The following is a 10217-nucleotide window of genomic DNA, read 5'->3' on the forward strand; positions in this document are numbered from 1 at the left end:
CACCTCGTGAATTTTTTATAGGGGCAAGACCCATAGTTTACCTCTTAGATGTTAATCTCACATTGGTTTTGACAAGGTAGTGACAAAACACTTAGTCACTATTACAACAGAATTATAATGCAAGCCGAGTGATCAAAGAAAGCGAAGCAATCAGTACAAGCTGAGTGATCAAAGCATGTCGAGCATAAGGTGCTAGATAATATATGTTAAGTGATATACATAGATAGTGTCAAGCACTGATATGTGTCAAGCAAATAGTGAGTGTTGAGTCACTCAAAAGTTGAGTAAATAGAGTATGTCAAGTCATTCAAGAACTGAGTTACAACATTGAAGATACAGTGAATGCTAAGCACCAGAGATTTCAATTGCTGAGTGAATATTTTGGGACATAGTTTTTTGTAATGGCACAAACTTCTATGAAAACCATTTTTGGGCCCACTGAACGATTGTCTTACGATTCTAGAAGATGTATACAGGTGTATATTACGAATCCCTATGCAATACATGCAACCAATAAAATTCAGGGATGTTCTATGCGGAAAAATGGATCAACCACAGTTGTTGATTCTAAACTAACACTAACCAATTTGTGTTTACTTAAGGAGATAAACCCTAAAATAGATTGCATAGCATAAAGGAAGAGAAGGAGACACAAGAGAGATGAATGTTAAGTGTTGAGAGCATTCATGGTGGCTATGGAGGTTGTGATAATGTTATGAATTGCAGAATTAGTTAGAGGAGAAAAGAGAAAGTAGAGAGAGGATAGAGGAGACATATATGATATAAAGGATCAAGTACACACCAAGAAAAAGAGGATTTGACATCTAGCAACATAGTGCTAACTAAAGGATCATAGTGTTGAATCATTCTAACAAGTGATGTAGAGAAAATCCCCTAACAGAGTAGTCCTATTAGGCTTGTGTAAATATCTTAACTGAGTTCTCATTTCATTTCAATTTTAAATCCTATAACAAGGCACACTTCTAGTAGGGTGTTTAAATCCTTTAACAGGGTGAGACCTAAAAGTCTTTGTAAGCCTTTAATAGTGTAGACCTTTCACAGGGTAGATCATAGTTTATGGCCAAACTTCTTGTAACCTTCATTGGCTACAAATATAGTTGCAACAATAAAGATTTGTGGGTGTCATCCCCACTCCAGTTTTATCTTCTTATTGGAGGGCTTATGGGTAACAAACTTATTGTGTTATGTGTTATTTGCTTCATACTATGGATGAACATGTGTAGTTAGCTATTTTAGTTTACATGCTACATGATGAGATGGATGTGTGATCAATGTTTTATGGTTAAAGTTTTGAAGAACTGATTCAACGCCCCCCCCCCCCCCCCCAGAATTTACTTTCCCATTGTTATTTCCAACAATTGGTATCATAGCCCTGTTCTCTGAAAAGGAAAGCTTTATAGCTATGAGGAAAGATCTTAAAGATGGAAGTCTACAAGTTGAAGTTGGGAAAGATTATTGAGAACTAGAAGAATGAAATCCCCTACACCAACTTATGGAAGCAAGAGATGAACTACAACATTCATTAAAGAGAAGGAAAGAGATAGCTATTGACAAAAATGACACCTATTACCAAGAGGAAGACACTACTAAATTGTTTGTAGATGGGAACTCAAGAGAGTTTGACACAACAGTTATAGATTTGGTGGAAAAGAATGGTGCCCTAACTGAAGAGGTCAGAATTCTTAAGATAGAACAAGAAGTCCAATCAATGTTGCTATGTGAGATGACCGAGTAGAAAAAGAAAGCTGAGGAAGAAAAATGCATGATTGAAGATGACAAAAGAACACTGACCAACAGACTCGAAGAGAAGACATTAGAGGTACAAAGGATTGCTAACATGCAATTGGAAACAATGAATCAAGTGATGATTTCCAATCATGAATTGAATGGAAAAGACATTGAGATCACAACACAACCCTAAAGTTACAAAATGAACAACTAAGGAATGAACTAAGAAAATAAAAGGAATTTGTTGAAAGTTTCAACAAGCCTAGTGAAGCCATCAAATACTTTGAGAGACTGATGAGATCTCTTGGATCTAAAAATGGTACTACTAGATTGGGATACACCAGTACTGAGGATGGAGAATCAACTAAAAGTGGTGAACCAAGAAACAAAAAAGGTGCAAGAGCAACAATGCAAGTCAAAACCCTAAACAAAAATTTAAGGGTTACTATCATAAGTGCAACAAGTAAGGACATCAAGCACATGAGTTCAGGACCAAGACCTTAAGCACACATAGATTTGAAGGATATTGCCATAATTATCAAAAGTATGGACATAAAGCATATGAATGCAGGCCTAATATCAATTAGACATAAAATAAGTAGACAAAGGTAGAACAAAATGGAAAATCCTACAATTGGGATTATAATACAAGGTACAGTTGTCACTATTGTCAAGAGTGTGGACATGTTCCTGAGGATTTCATTAGAACACATTTCAGAGGCAACTACAATAGATGGTTGAGTGAGATTACATGCTTTAGCTATTTGAAGATTGGTCATATCAACAGAAACTGTCTAACTAGATTACCAACACCAAGTAATGGTAACATCAAAGGCAAAGATAAAGTCAATGTGAGAAGGTCAAAGTGCATATGAACAAGACATGGAAGAAGAGGGAAGATTGCAGCACATCAAGTTCTAGTGAGATCACTTCATCCAATGGATTAGGTGATCACATCACCTCCAACTAGGAAATCGAAAGGTATGTGTGGGACTGATATTTCAATGATATACTTTTCATAAATTCCAAGAATCTAAGTTTTGAAAAGTTAATATATGCATGAATTAAGATGCAATGTATTGGTTAGTTTTCATGTTGTTGCCAAACATGAAAGGTTTCATAATTACTACCGAGTGCGAATGAAGTTTTAGTTGTTGCTGAGTTATAAAGGTATGGTAGTATTGGATGAGTTTTCCATGTGAACTAAGTGTAGTGGAAATCATGTGTAAGCTGAGTGAGTTGGAAACCTTGTATTGATTGAGCTTCCAGCTATGTAAGCATTAAGCATTTATTGCAAAAATTTAAGGGTTATATAGACATTTTTAGATTCATTTGCATTTACCACTGATTGGAGAGAGCACAAAAAGTGAGAGGGAAAATTGCAATAGGAGATTCTTGTGTTTGTGAACCAAATTCAACTACAACTCGACTTATTCATCAAATTGGAAAGGTATTTTACCGGTGTTGAGTTTCACTATTTAAATTTTCATGAACCCTAACTATCAAATATGGCATCTAGTTCTTCTACAAGTGTTAGGAAGGAAGGAAAGGAAGTGTTTAATGTGCAATTAATTAGTAATGATGTAAGGTGACCACCTTTCCAAGCAATACCCAAAATTGCATATAAAGGAGAGTCATCTGGTGCGTTATCGATGATACCACCAAAAGTTTAAATGATTCAGGATGTCAGGTGTTGTTATGCATGCAAAGTGGGAAGTATAGGAGACATGAAGATAAGGGATTTGTTCAACCAACTTTGTGTAGATGAAGTCTTAAAGGAAGAGAATAAAATTGCAGAAAGGGAAGGGTTGACCCATGCCCTAGATTTCCCTAATGTATTCAAGACTGAATGGATAAAGATTATGCTCAGTAGAATACATGATGACTTCATATGGTTGGAAAATGGACCAGTCAAGATCACTAAAAGGATCATCAACTGAGTGACAGGGTATCCTACCCTAGACAGACCTAAGAGCATGTGAAGTGATTCAAAAGAGATAATTGAGAAGAACATAGGTGCAATATGGAACAAGAGGGGAATGCTTATAGATTCTAGGAACAAGAGGGGAATGTCTATAGATTCTATCTCAGACTCTCTAATTTCCTTTGCTGTGAGAGTGATAGCTCATAACTTCTTTCAATCTAGCAGATTGAATAGTGTGTCTTGCATGGAAATAGATTTGGGATATAAAATAGTGAAGAGAGACCACACCTATGACCTTGTTGAGTTACAACTTCAACAACTATCTAAAAAATTAGAGGCCACAAGGAAAACTACGAGTGCATCTTGCAAATTTTTCTCTTTACTAGTTTCTATATTCTTCTCTGTGCAGAACACATTTCCTACAATTGGAAAAGTTGCTTAGAAAACCAATAAGTCTATCATAGTTTAGATTTCAGAATTCATTGAGCAACTTGAAGATAACTTTGAGTTAGTGATGACTAGTTATTTTGAGGATTTTAAGAAATCCATGAAACAAATACTAAGGATTCCAATGTCACTAGTGGAGAAACATTACAATGATGTTTGCTTCTTAGTTGATGTTGATTTTACATATGTGCAGGCAACTATTCCTAGGGTCAGATAGCTTAAGCCCTTGCCATATGCGATCAATGTTGATGAGGCATCTGTAGCTATTACAACTATATTGGTAGAAGAAATTGATAAAAGTGCCACCTGATTTGGAAACTATGAGGAAGCCAAGTCCAAAATTACAATTGATTTGTAGACAACTTCTATGGTAAGAAAGAAGAATATACTTGTAAAGAAGCTGGAAAAGAGATTTGGTGAAGGGGGAGAAGAAGAAGAAGAAGATGATGATGATGATGATGATGATGAGGAAGAACAAGTCCAAGCCACTTTGGAAATCACTCAAGGATAAGGAGAAGATGAGGAAGTTCATGAAGAAGGTGTCAAGGGAGAAGAAGTTGAGGAAGCACCCAAGCTTGTTGAGAAGAAAAGAAAGGCTAAGGAACCTGAAGTGGAGAAGCCCAAGAAAAAGCTTGTGAAAATTTCACAACATAAGCCAGAAGTACCTACTGCTAGGTCTAGCATAAGGGAAATCATTAAGCAAGTTGAGGTTGTTGAAAAACCTAAAGGAAAGAGGACTATTACTTCAATAAAGTTGAGCCAGCCAACCAAAAAGACATATGCAAGGAGGAAATACACTTCAGTGGTTAAGTCATATGAGGAGAAGACAAAGTCTAATGACATAAGTCAATTCAAGGTGGTAAGCCACAATCCCTCCTCTGAATTAGATAATTTGTGTGATAATATAAAATCAAATGTAAATTTATTTGGTTTTGCACACATAGATTTTGATAAGTTAGGTAAGGTTGAACAAAATACTATTGAGGAAGCCATATATGTGATGATGGCTACATTCAAATCAACTCCTATTGATATTGCCAATTCACTATCTAAAATTCTATATGACCAAGTTGAGCGGATGTGGCAATACAATTTACATGTAGAGAGACAGATCAGGGAATCCACTCTAGCCCAAGTAATGCCAAAATTAGATAAGAGAATGATTACTAAAGCCATAGAAAAACACAAAAAAATTAATTTGCCCCCAAATGTAGAGCTTTCCATATATCAAATAAGCAGATTGAGGATGTGGTAACCAAAAGCACATCTATTTGGAGATCTATTTATGGGTTACCTAATCCTGCAATAGAAGACAAAGGCGAGAAAGAATTGCAAGAACCTAAGCAAATTGAGAAAGTGACAACAAAACCAACACAAGAGGTATCAGTAAAGGATGGTAGTGTGGAAGGCACTAAGGAAGCCACAACAACAAAAGATGCCATGGCTAAAGAAGAGCAGCAAGATGAAAAAAATGTACAAGTGTCAAATGACAATCCTCCACATGTAGACCAAGTGAGTTAACATGACTCAATATTAATCAAGGATGTTCCTAAAATTTTTGCTTAGAACATCAATCCTTTGATTGATGATGACATGAAGAAAATATTGAAGAGTTCCACCATGGCAGCACTGTTATGCACAAATCCTATATTGGTGTGAACTGATGAAATTGATAAGGCAAAAGTGGTAGTAGTAGGGGAGAAACACATTGACACATCCAGTGTGCCCCCTACATCTACAGAGACAGAAGATCAAAGTGCAAGCACTAAACAACTAAGTGTTATTTCTGAAACACCAATTCCATTGTCTCTAGTGCCACCCATTTCAACGAAGCAAGCCTTAGTTACAATTGTGAAAAATGGAAAAAAAAGTCAAATTAGGTCAAGAATCCGGTCCTGTACCTACTCCACAAATTTAAGGTGGAGATCAACAAGAACAAAGACAAGTTGATAGGTCTGAAGTATTGAAGGTGACTACTACTCTAAAGGAACAAATTGCTATCCACACTTTGGTTACCCTACTAGTTTTTGTGACTCCTACCAGTAGTCAAGACCCTTAGAGGTCAAGAACTCATGCCACACCATTGTAGATATCAAGGCCTAGTGGAAAAACATCAAGGAGCTTAGAAGAAATACCTTATGGAGATGTGAGCCTAGATGAAGTGATTGAACTACCCAAGTTTGATCTTAACACAATCACCATTAAACATATGAGTATTCTATAGGAAGCTCTACATGGGAAGAAACATCAAAAGTTGCTAAGAAAGGAGCATAAGAAGAAGCAAGTGCTTCATGACATTAAAGACATATTCCTTGATGCATTCAGTCTCCCAGCTACAAATGAAGATAAATCCATTATTGAGCAACTGGTACATGTTGTGGATAAGAGTAGTGATGAAGACCTAGATTACAATGTTAAACTTCTAGAATGATCTAAAAAGAAATTTCACACTAAGGTACTTGAAAAGATCTCTAGTGCCCTTACACTACAACAGGTTGAAATAGCAACCAAAATGGAGGATGTGAAAAAGGTGTTAAAGAATATCTTTTCTCTATACACAAAGCTTTGTGATGTGAATTTATTCACACGAGACGTATAGAGGGCAATTGACTGACTGCAAGCAGATTTACAATCCACATGTACAACATTGAAACTATCTCCTAGTCAAAGTCAGCCTCATTTTCAAAGATTACTATCTACTCGAGGTAAGCTAGCTGCATTACAAGCACAAGATGCTAACATTCATGCTACCTTGATCATCATCCAAGCCATATTGACCCCACACATGGAAGTTTTACACAAAGAACTAGCCTATGCTAAAATATTGATGCAGAAAGATTCTCAATTTTCCACTCACGATGGCCTAATTAACCTTGCCGCCAATTACATACATTCATAACATTACCAATTACATTATCAGTTGGGACTAACAAATACACCATTATCCCTCCGCTCAATAGTGATGCACATGTAATCACCCACTAAACTCAATCCCACTATGGTACAAACCTTAAGGAATGAACCAACTACCTCCAGAATATGGAGCCTACCCACCTACCTTAGCCAAAACATCTGCCATATGTGTGTAGTCACCATTGTATATACCAAGCCCAAGGGATTTGAACTTGTGATGCCCTTATCAATAGGGGTTGCAACATACTATTGTGTCGTAGACTCATGCCCAATTCCTTCCTTAGTTTTATATTTATGTATCTATTATATTTGTTTCTAATATTTTGATTGTTATTTTGAAAATATTTATAATTATAATTAAAAATAAAATTTTGACATGTAGATAGTTTTTAACTTTAAGTTAAAACATAATAATTATTGTTAACATCGATACACACTCACACCATTACACTCCATCGCTTGTTGCCATTATAGAATGTCTCTCAATATTAATATTTGATTTTGACCCATCCCTTGTTGCCATTATAGAATGTCTCTCAATATTAATATTTGATTTTGATCCATCCCTTGTTGCCATTATAGAATGTCTCTCAATATTAATATTTTATTTTGATCCATCCCTTGTTGCCACTATAGAATGTCTCTAAACATTAATATTTGATTTTGAAATTTAGAAAAGAAAAATTTATATTACCTATAATAATAGGTAGAATTTTAGAAGTAACACTAAAATAATATCTACAATTTTAGACATTTATCGTATATTTTTTGCATATGATACAAACTATGTATTATTTAAATAAAACACAAATAAAATAGGTCTATTAATGGTACTTCAAGGGTTGACCCTTCTTGATAAATAATAGATGAGTTGGAATCATAATTTAAACACGATGAAGGTTGGGTCAAAATATATTTTGGTGGAGCATCAAATGGAAACATGGGCTATCAAGGGTAGGATGTGTGACAATAGACCCTTTTGGCAACATTTTGGCCATTGGATCTGAAAAGTTGGAGGAACACAATAATAATGAAGCTGAAGCAAAAGAAAATCTTTTAGTAGTTGAAATGGTGAAAAAATACATAACAACTACATGTGGAAGGAGATTCATAGACAATAGCGAATGCAATTGCTACCCAAAGATGTCATGTTTAGAAAATTGATAAAATCATTTCAGTCAATAGTTTTTTGAGTTTATTCAACATCAAAATTTCACACATCTACAAGGAAGGCAACACATTAAATAACTCTCTATCCAAGGAGGTAACATAGAGAACACCATAACATATGTGATCCTATGGTGATGTTGAGGTGGCAATGAGATTGCATATATGCATATGACTTTCTACAAGTTGTTATTTGAAGGGGCTTGAGCAGAGGCTAATGAGGGGATGATATAATTTGGTGGTTGAAGAGGTGGTATTTATGTCACCCAAGGATGACAATAAAAGGTTTAGAAAGGTCATGCATTAAATGAAAAAAATGATGGTGGGGTGTTTTACCAAGACAAATATTACAACGAGTAAATACTCACTCTACCAATGATAGTCTGATGAAAAGGTTGGAAGGAATTTTATTTCCTTATTTATTTTGGTAGTTGTGCTTAGAATGTGTTCTCTTAGTCATGTTTTTGATAGACTTTGGGAAGTAACTTCAATAGATGGATGTCAACTTCAGTCTTGTGCAACCAAACAATACATTGCCTTTGAGGGCAAGGTTTCGTGTGAATGGTTGAAGAATGTGTTCACAATATACGTCTCTTTCTTTTTCATTATAGTACGGGGATTGTTGGACATTGATTTCTTCATTACCAATTATAAATTTTGTATTAATATCTTCATTACCAATTATAAATTTTGCATTAATATAGACATACCATCCATTTTTTGTGTGTGGGGGTTGGAGTTTGGTGGCATCAATGAAGTGAACACAATGGTTACAAGTGTGTGTGAGAATGGAAGCCAGAGCTTGATGCCCTACTTCAATATGGATATCTGGGAAGATGATTCAATGCCAAGAGAAGAGGTTGGATACATATACTTAGGTACCCTCCACACTCACATCCTTTCATTCTTTGATAGGCTATTGTGAATAAAGAAGTACGTAAGCTTGATGCATAGACGATGTGGTTAGTGATGCATGATTACACCATTGACTAGGAAAATGTTATTTAATTAGGGAAATAATGGATTTGACAATAGCGTACTAAAATTGAAGTTGGTTGATTATGAGAGGGGGTATGTTCCTAGAAATGAAGGCCAATTAAGTCGTGGTGATGGAGGCTAGCTCATTAAGAAGGTCAAAGAAGAAATACTTGGGTAAAAGGACTGGGCAAGGGAAGGAGAAATGCAAAACGTGGTGGATAAGGTGATAGGAGAGGAGCTAAACGAGGCATTGCAAATGGTAGGAGCAAAGCATAATGCTAAAGGTCTAACATTTTTGGATGTGGGTGAAGGTGGGCGTGGGAGAGTAGAAAGTGCTTCCTAAGATCATATGGACATGAATCCATAGGTGTGATGCTCTATATTACTACCATGGTAGATTTTTATTCAAAATTGTAATTTAAAAAAAAAATCTGAATGACCAAGTCTCTAGTGTTGAATTGAAAATTTATGAACATTGCAATAGAAGGGCATGGGGGTAGAACCATTTTTTGTAAATATGTGATTGTTTATGATTGACTTCTTGGCTTTGCTAGGATGGATAGCATGGACAATTGTAAATTTTAGAAATTACAAGATTTTTTTGCAGCTTTCATGACAAACTAATTGTCTATTTAAAAAATAATTATTGATGCAATATAAAAACAAAATGCAATATTAATATAATTTACATTTACCAACTAAAATGATTGCAAATAAAATAGTATACTACACAAATATATAAATTCTATAAAAAATAAAAATAAAAATAATAAAAGAATACTAATTAAAAAATAGAAACTGTAATGTAATTTAAAGTTAAATTTCTAATGAATAAGCATATATGGTCTTTGTAACGATTTATTATTATTATTTCATGGTAAAGTAAATAATGTAAATTAATAAAATATTTTTTATTAAATATTGAGATGAAGTATATGAGAGTAGTTCATAATTTAATATATCACTGATACTTTGAAGAAGTCTAAAATGTCATCTTTCTTCACTATAATCAAGTTCTTATAATTAGGAATAAAATAAA

Source organism: Cupressus sempervirens, chromosome 11 (assembly GCF_028749045.1).
Source record: "Cupressus sempervirens isolate cs-2001-9-10 chromosome 11, ASM2874904v1, whole genome shotgun sequence".
NCBI classification, from domain to species: Eukaryota; Viridiplantae; Streptophyta; class Pinopsida; order Cupressales; family Cupressaceae; genus Cupressus; species Cupressus sempervirens.